This window comes from Drosophila willistoni, unplaced genomic scaffold (genome assembly GCF_018902025.1).
Source record: "Drosophila willistoni isolate 14030-0811.24 unplaced genomic scaffold, UCI_dwil_1.1 Seg719, whole genome shotgun sequence".
NCBI lineage: Eukaryota > Metazoa > Arthropoda > Insecta > Diptera > Drosophilidae > Drosophila > Drosophila willistoni.
In genome coordinates, this window is record NW_025814628.1 from 61,224 (window position 1) to 76,393 (window position 15,170).

At 37.3% G+C, this 15,170-nt stretch overlaps 1 long non-coding RNA gene across 1 annotated transcript; it reads left to right on the forward strand.

Moving 5' to 3' along the window:
- Positions 1 to 1,230: 1,230 nt before the first annotated feature.
- On the forward strand, positions 1,231 to 1,576 carry LOC124461897. The gene is made up of 2 exons (XR_006955302.1): positions 1,231 to 1,329; positions 1,438 to 1,576. It is a non-coding gene; the product is annotated as an uncharacterized LOC124461897 (long non-coding RNA).
- Positions 1,577 to 15,170: the final 13,594 nt, after the last annotated feature.

The window sequence follows — 15,170 nt, forward strand, 5'->3', positions numbered from 1 at the left end:
CTTTGATATTTTTTGATTGCTAGGGTTTGACTCCTTAACTGAACCTCAAATTTTGAATTTAAAAGTCTTTACATTTCCCTCTTGATACGCCTCTTTGCTATAATGTGCTATTTTTTCAAATAAACAATAGTACCTAAGTATATATACTCAATTTGGTTTTAATTTTTTTGAAAATTCCCAAAGACAATAAATGTTGAAAATTTCCCCCAATTTATGACATCCCGACTGTGCTTAGATTCCCTTGGATGCAGATATAAATATATATATATGCGGATACAAACAAACTTACATATACGAGGGGATACATTTTCATTTAGCGTCGACAAAAGACATGAAATCTAAATCTAGTTGCAAAATTATTTTAATTATTTACTGACAGCCGTGACACATCACACAAAAAAATAAAACGAAACGAAAAACGTAAAAAGTAACGAAAATATTCACCTAAAAGAAGGGATCCGTACCATGGCCCTAGTCTCAAAGATCTTGTGGGATCTTTGCCAGGCCAATTATATATTCTTTCTCTCTTTCTCAAGCTCTCAATCTATTAAAGTTTTCAATTAGCCAACGTAAAATCCGTCAATATTTATTTCAAATCTTCTTGTTTACTACGAAATAACTGGAGAACTTTAAATGCTTAATACTCTAGAGTTAGAAAAGGAAAAATTTATTTAAAATGTTCAATATTTTAAGTTTAAGTTTAATAACATGATCAAATATTTTTTCAAAAATTCTTAGAAATTGTTGAGATTTAAATAAATAAATGAACATTTAAAGGGTGTCTTTTATATGATCCTAAAGATAATACCAAACAAATTGTTATTCCATGGTTTTTTCCCCAAAAATGTTTATTTATTTATTGGAACAATTTACTTTTTTAATTTGTAATTTTTTAAAATTAGTGAATAGAAACATCTTGTCATCACTTATATATGTATATACATAGATATATATCTATAATGAATTTCTCCGCTGTAGTACAATTGAATTTAAATAAATTAAAGATGAATAAGAAGCAAATGATCTGCCAAGAAACTATTGAATCATTTTATATAAAGTTTAATTAAAAGAAAAAACGCCTTGGGCACCATCAGAATTACGGCAAAGGGCTTCGCCTCAAGTAGGCTAATGCCCAGGGCTACATTAGACATTAAAAAAAATGGCTTATGTTCCACTTCGCGGATTTATGCCATCCTGATGCACACTGTCGTCCCAATGATCGGTCGTGCCCTTAGCCAGCAGGGAAGTCAGACCAAGATGAAGGACGAAGTACGTAAGGGATTAATTGCTGCCCGACAGTTGGCCCAGTTGAATAATTACAAAGCCAAGGTGATAAATCATATTGCTATTGAGCAATTTTGATAGAAACAACATATTATTTTGTTCATATTTCAAAGGCACGCTCTGCGTCGTTGTTTTTTTTTTTTAACTTTCAAGATTAATATCGTAAATTGATTAAAACCGACGTTTCCATTGCCAATCAAAATTGCATAGATGTGAAGAAAAAATTTTCTATATTAACATATCGCGGAATTGGCTGTAATAATTGTATGAATTTCACGTGGAAGAAGACTTTTCAATAATCCTCATTCAAAACAGGGCTGAAAATGTTTCAAAGCAACTTTTCCATAATTCAAAATATAAATGTGTAACTAAATTGTGCATTCTCGTTTTTTTGATCTTCTAGATAGTCTTTTTTATTTTTTGTGGTTCAGTTCTCTATTCAATTCGCAAAGAAAGTGTTATAAATCTGAAGAAAGGTTGACAAGAATAAGGTTGACAAGAACAATTCGTAAAGATATATGTATATATTATGTAGCGTTGATTTAATGATGGTTACTATATTTATTTATTTATTAATATTTGAATGGTTTGATGACAATCGAGTTCAATATATTGTTAAGATTTAAACATACTTATAGAAATAACACTGGACTACTTATGGACCTTGAGCTGGCTTCTTGTTCTCCTCCTGAATTTGTTTTATATTTTCAACTACCTCCATTCGTATTTTCTTTCTGCGTTTTGCTAGTTCTTCGATTAGAAGATCATCGAGTAGTTCTTTAAGGTTTACATCCTCTGATCTACGCATGTCAATACCGGCTAGGATTTTAAAACGAGCTATTGATGATTTGCTGAACTTTCCCTACGTATTTATACCATGAAGCTGGATTATCTAAACCCATTTTAGCTAGCATTGGAATAACAATCTTGTGAATCCTTTCAACCTGCCCATTTCCTCGCGGTACTCCGGTGGTAATCAATAAATGCACGATGTCGTGATCCTCGCAATCCTTTTTGAAAATGTGCGATGTAAAAGCCGCGCCTTTAGCAGATATCAATCGTACTGGTTTGTTGCTTGAACTTCTAAACACCGTATCACTTCATCTACGCCTGTGCTCTTAGTGGGATACAACCAAACGTACTTAGAAAAACTATCTATAATAACCAACAAGTAATTATATCGTTTATTTGTAAGTTCCGTTGGTCCAATATGGTAAAAACAAAGTGGTTTGTCACCCTTTTCTATTGAAGTTAGATATCCCTCTCTTTTGCCAGCCTTTGCGTTAATAACAATACACTCCACACAACTATGTACCACACGAATAACCTTATCTCTCAATTCGGGAATATATTGACGGAAAAATGTCCTTGGGTATGTGCGAGTCTAATAATCTCATGTTCCATTGCCAACGACGATGAAATGAATTATCCTCTGGATGCTTTTGTAACAAAGCTGCCACAAATCCGTATTTTGAAGCATCCGCATGTATTTCAGTTTGAAATTTCGGGTTAAACAATTTAAAGACGGGTTCTTTAGTCAACAAAAATCTTTGTAACCTCTTTTTGCTACTTGGGATAGGAAAATTCGAAACAGCTCTAATCTTTTCTTTGCTCGGCGTTGTGGTACCATTTTCCACATCATACCCTAAAAATAGGACTTTTCGTTGCAGCATCTGACATTTACTCCAATTAATTCGTAAACCGTTTTTGGCTGACACGTCTAGTACACGTTTTAGCTTGGCCAAACCATCATCGATACCTGTACTTGGAATGATGATGTCGTCCATGTAGACTACACAATCGCTTGCTTTAATCAAATCTCCTAACACAACCATTATGACTCTTGTAAATACAGCTGGTGAATTTGAAATACCGAAAGGAACAGTGTATTTCTGAGAGCTTTCTACTACCGGTACATGGAAAGTTCTCACGAAGAATCTTTTCGCTTAATTTCCTGTAGTCACAGCATAAACTGACCATTCTTTTTCGAGACTAAGACAACTGGAGATGCGTACTCAGAAGTACTAGTTTTAATTATTTTCTCTACTAGCCATTCTTGAATTTGTTTATCAACGATTTCCTGATCACAAAGGGCTAAACGTTTCGGGTGCTGATACACAGGTATTTCGTCGGTCAATTTAAATTTCATGCTTACTGGTGCGTTTGCATTTCTTTTTGGCTGGTAGTTTCGAATAAATTTCTCTACTTCCCCTTTTATCAAATGGCTCTAATGCGAAAGATTTATGTCTAGACTCTTATCCTTGTCTTCAATATTTGTGATGAAGATATTTCCAATCTCTCCTGCCCACTGAATATCTGACTCATTTTGTTCTCTCTTTGGCATACTATGGGTGCGACAGATTTCTATATCGTTGCGCATAGCAAACTTAGATCCATTTGCTGTTACATTTATATTGACAGTGTTCAATATCGTTTGACCCAGTATAGCATCAAAACTTATGTCCTGATCTGGCACTACATGGAATTCTATGTTCATAACTAAACCATCCACTTTCACTGGTATTATAAAACTACCGAAAGTCAACACTTTACTGTCGCCAATTCCTGTTAAGTGTCTAGCTCCGCCTAATAACGGTTTCGATCCAATAATCAAATAAATATTTCTTCGCATAAGACATAAACCAGCGCCAGTATCTACGAGTCCTTAAATATAACGTTAGAATGTACGATGTCTTTAAGTTCTAACCCTGACGGAGTAAATTCGCTTGACGGCTGTATTACTACATCTTCATTTTCTACCACGTTTGTATTTCTCTCGTATTTAATTGGATTTTATAGTTTGCACTGTGCCATTCGATGTCCAACTTTACCACATTTGAAACACTTTTGATCGTTCTTTGGACAGTCTCGTCTGATATGTGCAATAACATTTCCGATTCTTAGATATATCAATTATTTTACCCTGATTAATCTTTCCTCCTGACTGAGCCTCAAACTTATTTAACGACTTGTGTGAAGCACGAACTTTCTGATACGTTTCGATTTGAAACTTCAGTTCTTATAGATTCCTGGCTTGAAATATAATAGCTTTATTTACTTGTGAGTCTGGAATGCCCTTTACAAAGTATTCTATCAAGCTCCCATCGTCCAAACTCACTGGTTTGGCAATTTACATTAAAGCATACAAATATTCATGTAAAGTCTCCTCTCTATTCTGAGAGCGTTGCGATAATATTCTATTAATCTCAGCTGCTGATCGTTTCGAACCAAATTCTTTGCGCAGTGCTGCTTTTAATATCTCCCAATTGTTTATACCAAGTTGACTCCGAATAAATGATTTAGCTGCTGCAGCTAACAACTGTTTGGCGTTTATAAAGGTCTGTAACTTGTCCCATTGTACTGTAATATCACACTCTTCTATCTCTTGTACCCACAAATCAATATCGGGAGTACCTGAGCCGGAAAAATAGGATACACTGCCCTCAACATCTTTTAAGGTGTACCAAGATCGACTAAAATTGTTTCCTCGCTATCTTTGTCTTGAATATCGTAATGAGTAAGAAGTCTTTCTGTAGATCACGTGTTCCTTCCACTGTGCTTAGGTTCAATTCGGCCAACTTAGTTCGCAAATCTGCGACTCGCAATGACATAACCTCGTCAAGCTCCATATTAAAATATTTTCTTTTGTTCAATACCAATAATTAATGCTAAGGTTAGTTTTAGTAAATTCAATTAAGGTTAGAACTATCTACATATAGTCCCCAAAAAATTTACCCAAGTCCGCTCCTGTCCCACGAAGTCTTCGTTTAATTTCTGCCAGCAGGTTGTCTGAGCTCTTCTAACGTTTTGTCTCTTGCCGCGTCCAGCTTCTGCCTCTGGTTACCTCTGCCTCTGTCGACGTTTCACTTCGCGCTACGCCCAGCGTCTGCCAACGGGTTGTTCCTGCCTCTGCGGACGTTTCACCACGCGCTACACCCAGCTCAGCCGTTTTGCCGTTGCACAGTGGTTCAAAGTTTGAATGAAATGTTCATAAAATGATGCCGAGTGTTTAGAATATTTTTTTTTGATTTAGGATTTATTAATCTTTGAATATGAATCGTTATGCGGTAAAGTTTCGAGCTATATTTATACCCTTGTTTTTTTTTAGAAATTACAAATTAATATGTTGATCATTTATGAAATTGTAAATTTTATTATTTATAATGAGTTAATTTTCCAATTTTTCTTTTTGGGCAACCTAATGTGAATAAGGACGTTTTCTTTGGGATTTTCCACTAGCGCTGAAAGGAAAATCATGGTAGGGTGGGTAGAGAGCGCGGCTGTAAATACACCTATGCAGCCAACACTAGGACTATTTTCTTCTATTCTTTTCTCTCTATTCTATTTCGAGTTTCAGCACAGGGACTTTATTTAAAGTTGCTGACGTGTGAGGGGGTGAAACACATTCATCAAAGAACCACTCCAGCCGATTGTCATGCTAGCCGCATTAAGAGTCCCGCAGATGAATTGTGTTAACATCAAGATAGGCCTCACACAATAACGTATAGTTGCCGATTCAATGGTTGGTATTTGTGGTTTAATATTTATGGATATTTAGTTGCCCATCAACAGCATTGAGGCTTTGTACGTTACAGTAATTTATGGCGCCCGACTGAGGGGCCTATTCTAATTAGATAATTATCTCGTTAAGTTTTTTTTTGAGGTAGATAATTTATTTCGTTGATTGACACCTTTTCTTCTTTTAATTTCTTTGTGCATTCTAATCTTTTATTCTATACTATCAACAATTTAAAGTCGTGAAAGTTAAATAACATTGGAATTACCGTCTCCGGCAATGCGCAGAGATCTGGTCCGGATATTCAAATAGCTTACAAATTGTTTCAGATATTTTAAAGCTAACTGCCAACATGAACTCAAGTCTAACAAGAACAGTCAAAACAGCAGAAACAACTAACTTTTGGCAAGTGACTGAGAGCTAGACTCTGGTTTGAAAAGTGTTGAGTAAACGAAGGCGTGGTGGTAGTCTAGACTCTGTATCTCTTTCTTTGCTATAGGATGCGTATCACCTGGAAATATGATTGTGACACATGGCTGAAACATCATCCAGGGATAATGCAACCGCTAGTATTATCGTAGAGAGTATGTATACAAGTCAGTCCAGTTTTGTTATTATACCCTTGCAAAAAGGGTATATTAATTTTGGTCAAAAGTGTGCAACGCATAGAAGGAAGCATCTCTGACCATATAAAGTATATATATTCTTGATCAGCACGACGAGACGAGTTCAAATCGCCATGTCCGTCCGTCCGTCCGTCCGTCCGTCCGTCCGTGCGTCTGTCCTTCCGTCTGGATCAACGCAAACTCCTCCTAGACCGTAAGAGCTACAGAGTTGTAATTTTGCATGTAGGCTCGTGTATACTGCAGGGTTTGTATATCTCGGATTCAGCCGCATCGGACCACTATATCATATAGCTCCATACAAATGCCAAAGTCACAAACAGTGACTTTTCTCAATAACTTCGCCATTTTTTTAGCAATTGTCGTGAAATTTAATATTGGTGAGTTAATTACACATATAAACGAATATGCCAAATTTGATCAAGATCGGGTGACTATATCAAATAGCTCCCATACAAATGGCAAAGTCACGAACAGTGACTTTTCTCAATAACTTTATTATGTTGAGCCCTTGTCGTGAAATTTAATATTGGTGAGTTAATTACACATATAAACGAATATGCCAAATTTGATAAATATCGGGTTACTATATCATATAGCTCCCATAGGAACGATCGGTGGAAAACAGTGACTTTGATCAATATCTTAGTTTTTATCTAAATCTATGCTAAGATTGTAGGCCGTTCTTTCGCAAACATTAGCCTTTTTAGCTTGAACGTTTTTTCACTTTGATGGCTATAGGTAAGGAAAGAGTTATCATAAAAGTTGCAAGGGTATTCAAACTTTGACGCGGTCGAAGTTAGCCCCGGCCCTCTGGTTTTAAATTCATTTATGTAGGTGCAACTCAAAAAAAGAAATTAAGATGATTATTTTTAGAGAATGGAACTATGGGATTTAGAGGCAAGAGACTCCAACCCAACCGCTTAAAAGAAAGAGACTACCAATTTATGAGTGTACCTATGTAAATTTCGATTTCCCGTTACTAAGCAAAAAAAAAAAAAAAAAGTAATACAGAACGCAGATTTCAAGAGTAGTCCCTAGTGATAAATTAAATTATTACTCCCGAATTCACTTGGAGTAACCCGAAAAGAAAAATTATTTATAAATTGATTTAAAAAAAAAAATATCAAAGAAACTAACATCGGCTATTACCGAAGTTTATATACCCTTGCAGTCCTTGGTAATAATAATTTTACATGTTCAAAATTTGTTTTCTGCAAATCAATTCATCTATATACAAACAAAACAATTTTACTCTCTATTTTACAATTTGTTCTTCTTCTTCTCTCATTCCCAAAGCAAAGCAACGCACGCATACACATACAGTTCATGTAGCGTTGCGTCTGTGTGTGTATGCATGTACTCTGTTGATACAACAAGCAGCGCTGCCGGCAGAGCTGGGAGCAGAGCCGATTATTATATTGACTGTACCTTGTCATCACATATGTAAATTTCATAGCATACTCCGATTTTTATGAAAATGTTTCTTCTAGTTCTTCCAGAGCTATATGATATAGTGGTCCGATCCTGATGGTTTTCATATATTTTTCCCTGGTAATACAAAACCCCGAAAAAAAATTTCAGACCGATAGCTCGTAAGACGTCTGAGTAAAACGCATTCGCATAGACGGACGAACGGACGGACAGACGGACATGGCTATATCAACTCAGCTTCTCATGCTGATCAAGAATATAAATACCTTATGGGGTCGGAAACGTCTCCTTCTGTGCGTTACAAACATCTGACCAATTTTATAATACCCTAGTGATAAAGATTGCGAGGAGGCACCACGATCATCACAAGTGTGTAGCATTTGTTCACAATTTATCTCAGACTTACACGAGAGGGCAACAACCAAGTATGCACTCATTCCATAGAAATTGTATAATTACTTACGTTTCGACAAATCAAGAATGTCCGGTATGCAAGTCTTTATGCCACCTTAGAGATGTACAAGTTAGAACTGAGCTATCAACCAGTCAAAAACAAGGAGCAGTTGCTAAAGTTCATAATACACGACAGCACCAGTAAGCATGAAATTTATATTGAGCGACGAAATACAGCAGTGTATCAGCACCCGAGACGTTTAGCCCTTTGTGATCAGGAAATCGTTGATAAACAAATTCAAGAATGGCTAGCAGAGAAAATAATTAAAACTAGTACTTCTGAGTACGCATCTCCAGTTGTCTTAGTCTCGAAAAAGAATGGTCAGAAGCGTTTATGCAGTGACTACAGCATCCCCGTTGAATATATGAGTCGTAAGACAAAATTGTGCGAAGAAAGGTTTCATTCTTACCAACTCGAAGTGCTTGCTATAATTGGAGCACTAACCAAATAGCGTGTTTATGTCCTAGGATCTCGATTCACCATAGTTACTGATTGTAACGCATTCGCTATGACCATGAAAAAGAAAGATGTTCCTTTGAGAGTTGCTCTTTGGGCTATGTATCTTCAGGATTTTGATTATGTTATCGTACATCGATCAGATACTCAAATGAGGCACGTCGTTGGCAATGGAACATGAGACTATTAGACTTGCACATACCCAGGGTTATTTTTCCGTCAAAATATTCCCGAATTGAGAGATAAGGTTATTCGTGTGGTACATAGTTGTGTGGAGTGTATTGTTATTAACGCAAAGGCTGGCAAAAGAGAGGGATATCTTACTTCAATAGAAAAGGGTGACAAAGGGTGGGTTGATCACATCGGACCAATGGAACTTACTTTTGAGTTTACGAGTTTAACTTGCGCATACTTAGAAAATTTGTCTATGGCTGTTAAAATTATCTTATTTTGGGTGGAATATAAATCTATATAGATTATTTCGCCTGGATATGTCGGAATAGGGGTTGGTTGTATTTCTTGATTCGGAGGGTGTCTTTGATACTTCGAGAGTTTACATGTTTGGCAAGAGTTTACTATTGCTTCTACTTTTTTCTTCATACCTGGGAAAAAATACTCAGATAAAATTTACTTTTTATTTTCGATGGAATTTCTATGTGCTCTAAGGTGTTCTTTAATTATGATTTCTTGTTCTTGGGTCTGATCATGGACATCTACAGTTTGGGTTTGTGTGAATCTTGCCTTGTAATTCCTAAAATGCTCCGGAAAAATTTGTTGAATTTTCCCCATGATACTTTCGGAAGTGAAAATACCATTTACTATTCTCGGATCCATTTTTTCCTTTAAAATAGTTACAAGGTTGTCTTCGGAATAATTACTTCTCACTATTGTATGTCTGTGGTATGTGGGGAATGGTATTTCGAAGGTGGTGGATTCGTTATCACCGGTGAGGATAAACAATTGGTTTTTAAAGACATTGATGGGTACTTCCATTGCTGGAATGAGTTCATGCCCTGAGCTTTCATCACTGTGGACTGTAGCTGACGTACTACTAGCATTTATGTTAGTAGGGTTCCTAGAGAGTGCGTCTGCTACGACATTTGAGCTACCCAGTTTATATTTTAACTCGTAGTTATATTCCTCCAGGTAACTTTTCCATTTCTTCAGTTTTATGTTGTTATTTTTTGGGCTGAGAGCAGCACCAGTGAGAGTCTGGTGGTCGGTGTAAATGATCAGCTTGGATTTGCCGTATACATACATTCTTAGCTTATCCAATGCCCATACTATTGCTAGCATTTCTCTTTCATTTGTGGCATAGTTTTCTTCAGCTTTCGATAACGCACGGGAAAGAATTGTAATGGGTCTCCCATTCTGTTCTAGAGAAGCTCCTAGTGCGATGTTTGAGGCATCGGTGGTTAGATGGAACTCTTGTTTAAAGTCAGGGTATGCTAGCATAACGTCTCGGCTTCACCGAATCGGATTTCGATCTTGCTTGAGACATTTTTCTTGGCTCTGCCATGTTTTCCTCTCAATAACGCAGTCAAGGGTCTAGCTAATTTAGCAAAATCTTTGATAAATCTTCTGTAATAACTAGCTAATCCCAGGAAGGACCGTAGTTGTTTTAGGTTCTTTGGTATGGGGAACTTTTTAATGGCTTGGATTTTCTCTGGATTGGTTTTAACTCCTTCCCTTGAAATTACTACGCCTAGGAAGTCAACGCTATGTCTTAGGAATTTGCATTTATCTACTTGGACCTTCATATTTGCCTCGGACAAGGTAGAAAATACCAAAGCTAGATGTCGGAAATGCTCTTCCTCCGATTTACTGAATATTATTATGTCGTCGATGTAGACGTAAATGATCTTTCCAATGAGATCTCTCAAAATATCATCGAGAGCTCTTTGGAATATTGATGGGGAATTCTTTAGGCCGAAGGGGAGTCTCGTGAACTCGTATTTCCCTCCATTCACGGCGAATGCCGTTTTTTCAATATCAGATTCCTTAAGGGAAATCTCTTTAGATCAAGAACAGAGAAATACTTATTGTTGCCCAACTGCGCAACCATTTCTCCGATTTCGGGGATAGGATACCTATCCGAAACTGTAACTGCATTGAGCTTTCTATAATCTATGACCATCCTATATTGCTTATTCCCAAGGCTGTCACTCTTTTTACGGACTATCCACACAGGGGAATTATAGGGCGACCGTGAGGGTCGTATTATACCATCTCGTAATAATTCTTGTAGCTGGTCTTCTACTACTTCTCTTAGAGAGGCTGGATATGGGTAATGCTTGGTGTAGACTGGAGTGTCTGTTGTCGTTCGGATTTCTCCTTGGACATTAGTGGCATAAGTCAATTTTTTGTTTGGGTCCGCGAATAGCGATTTGTACTCCTCTTGGAGCGCCTTTAATCCTAATTTCTGCTGATTAGTGAGCTCATCTGATTTGATGGTATGGACCTGATGGGCTCGCATCTGCTTCACTTTAACAACATGAGAGTTGTTGACGTATAGTAGATCTTTCCCTACATCAATAATAGCGTTTAACTCTCTTAGTGAGTCATTACCTAGAATTCCATGGAACGGATTCAGATTAGGTAATAGGAAGAACGTTATTGGTTTATTGGGTTCGTTGAATAAAACCAAATGGATATGGCTGGTTATTAAAATGCGACCACTTACGGTGTTCGCGTAATTTTGATATTGTGTTCATTCATTTTGATATTTTTTGCTATTTCTGGTTGGACATAGTTCTTGTTCGAGCCGGTATCTATTAAGAAATTGTATGAGGTTCCGTCTTTGTCCCGGACAACAAAGTACGGCAAAGAGGAACACTTTAACCTAAAAAATTAACGGTGTCCTCGATTTGTGGTTGTTGAGGCTCCTGTGATTGTGGTCTGGTTTCCTCTTTGTTCTGTGGGACTAACTCTGAGTTGTCACCTTGTGAGGTAAAATATTCCTCCTGCTGTTGATATTGTTGAACCTCAGAATGTGGGACTTATTCAAAAGGGTCTTCTTGGCCCTGATAAACAGCCTGATAATCGGACATATCGGAGTAATGCTCTTCTTGAGGCGGTATGGTAATATATTGTTCACCTGACATACCAGTTTCGATATGGAATTGCCTCTGCACTTTATTGGGAAATTTTGCGGTGGACTGGTTGACTCTCTTGAGAGCAAATTGTTGTGGTAAATTAACATTCGGTTTGTTCATGTAGTTAACTTTTTTGGTTAAAATAGAGCCGTCGACATCCATTGGAGTTGGTGCCGGCTGAGGTTTTGGGGCAAATGGTCTCGGTGGTGCGTTGAAAAATACGGGGTTATTAGATTGAGGGAATCTATTTTGGGGAATGAACACGTTTTACATGGGTTTCTGATTATAATAGTTGTTGTTGTTGTAAGGTTTGGGTGGAATTGCTGGTTATGAACGATCGTTGAGGTTGCACGTTAATTTTAGCATACTGCGGGGGTTTTGGTCCTACAGGTGGACGAGTGTCACGATGGCCGATAATGTTCCTAGCCCTCTTATTATCCAACATATTGCACAATTGCAATGCATGCCTCAGATCTTTGGGTTGAGCTAAGCTCATTCTGTCTGAGAGATCTTCGTTCAGACCTCTGATGAAGGTATCTAGAGCCCTATCTCTGACCTGTTTAGCCATGGCTTCCATAGTCTCGATATAACAAACACTGCGAGATTGCACCCCAATGTAATGCGGTGCGATAGACTTTCAACAATGTATTGGCATGGCCTGTAATTTTTCCTCGAATGGTCATAAGAATTGCATAGTATTTGGGTGTTCCCTGAATGGGGGCATACAATTTCATCAATTGTGTGGCGGTAGTAAACCATGTTGAGAAATCTTCACGGCTACCTGAGAATTTGTCAAGATTCTTTACGATGTCTGGCACTTTATCTAGTTCATGCCAATCATCCTGAACGCCAGCTGTCTGGTCCCTAAAGGGAATATGTCCTGGCTGAGAATGATTTAATTGTTTCACTATTTCCTGTAACTGAGACGACAAAATTGTCTGGATAGCTACATCTAGTCCCTGTATTGACAGTGCCTCGATTCTATTTGCGGTTGCTGCACTTGAGGTAGATGCTGTCGGAGCATCAGAACCTGCTGCATGAATACCACCCTGCTGAAGGACTGCGGCTTTAACCCAGATGTCTTTAGTCATTTTGGAAATGGATTTTTTTTTTTTTTTAATTAAAAAAATAATATAAAATATAATCCGCGAAAATTAAATTTTTTTGCTTATTGGATGGATGGATTGATAAAAATATAGCGGTATGTCCGCTAATCTTGGATTGATAAAAATATAGCGGTATGTCGGCTAATCTTGGATGGAAATGGCTTGTGGTATTATACAAAAATTTCAATATTATGTGGTTATTTTTTGTAAAAATATTTTTCCAAAATTTCAAAATTATTTGTTCTTCTTTTTCAAATATTACTTATTACTATTTTCTTTCTTAATTTTTCATTATTTTCTTTTTCTTTTTCCAGTGGGGAAAAAATTAATTAAGGATTTTATATAAAAAAAAAAATTTTTAGCTTCTACTTTTCTTTTTTAACAAGAGTTGATTCTTGATCTTGATTTACAAGTTGCTTAACTTATATAAGAAAATTTACAATTTCATAAATGATCAACATATTAATTTGTAATTTCTAAAAAAAAATATAGCTCGAAACTTTACCGCATAACGATTCATATTCAAAGATTAATAAATCCAAAATCAAAAAAAAATATTCTAAACACTCGGCATCATTTTATGAACATTTCTTTCAAACTTTGAACCACTGTGCAAAGGCAAAACGTCGGCAGAGGCAGAGGCAAAGCTGGACGTAGCGTGAGGCAAAACGTCGGCTGAGGCAGAGGCAAAGCTGGACGTAGCGTGAGGCAAAACGTCGGCAGAGGCAGAGGCAACCCGTTGGCAGAGGCAAAGCTGGGCGTAGCGCGTGGTGAAACGTCGGCAGAGGCAGGGGCAACCCGTTGGCAGACGCTAAGCTGGGCGTAGCGTGAAGTGAAACGTCGACAGAGGCAGAGGTAACCTGAGGCAGAAGCTGGACGCGGCAAGAGACAAAACGTTAGAAGAGGACGGACAACCTGCTGGCAGAAATTAAACGAAGACTTCGTGGGACAGGAGCGGACTTGGGTAAATTGTAGGACTATATGTAGATAGTTCTAACCTTAATTGAATTTACTAAAACTAACCTTAGCATTAATTATTGGTATTGAACAAAAAAAAATATTTTAATATGGAGCTTGACGAGGTTATGGCATTGCGAGTCGCAGATTTGCGACATAAGTTGGACGAATTGAACCTAAGCACAGTGGGAAGAAAGCGTGATCTAGATCGTGATCTAGCGAGGAAGAAGAAGTAGAGGCGAGTTGCCCACAAACAATTTTAGTCGATCTTGGTAGTCCCGACATTGATTTGTGGGTACAAGAGATAGAAGAGTGTGCTATTACAGTACAATGGGACAAGTTACAGACCTTTATAAACGCCAAACAGTTGTTAGCTGCAGCAGCTAAATCATTTATTCGGAGTCAACTTGGTATAAACAATTGGGAGATATTAAAAGCAGCACTGCGAAAAGAATTTGGTTCGAAACGATCAGCAGCTGAGATTCATAAAATATTATCGCAACGTTCTTAGAAAAGAGAGGAGACTCTACATGAATATTTGTATGCTTTAATGGAAATTGCCAAACCAGTGAGTTTGAACGATGGGAGCTTGATAGAATACTTTGTAAAGGGCATTCCAGACTCACAAGTAAATAAAGCTATTATATTTCAAGCCAGGAATCTAGAAGGACTGAAGTTTCAAATAGAAACGTATCAGAAAGTTCGTACTTCACACAAGTCGTTAAACAAGTTTGAGGCTCAGTCAGGAGGAAAGATTAATCAGGGTAAAATAATTGATACATCTAAGTATCGGAAATCTTATGGTTGCGGTGATACATCACATATCGGACGAGACTGACACAGACAAAGAACGATCAAAAGTGTTTCAAATGTGGTAAAGTTGGACATCGAATGGCACAGTGCAAACTACAAAATCCAATTAAATACGAGAGAAATACAAACGTGGTAGAAAATGAAGATGTATTAATACAGCCGTCAAGCGAATTTACTCCGTCAGGGTTAGAACTTAAAGGATTCACAAGATTGTTATTCCAATGCTAGCTAAAATGAGTTTAGATAATCCAGCTTTTTGGTATAAATACGTAGGGAAAGTTCAGCAAATCATCAACGATACGGAACCTAGAAGTACTAAGATAGCTCCTTTTAAAATCCTAGCCGGTATTGACATGCGTAGATCTGAGGATGTAAACCTTAAAGAACTACTCGATGATCTTCTAATCGAAGAACTAGCAAAACGCAGAAAGA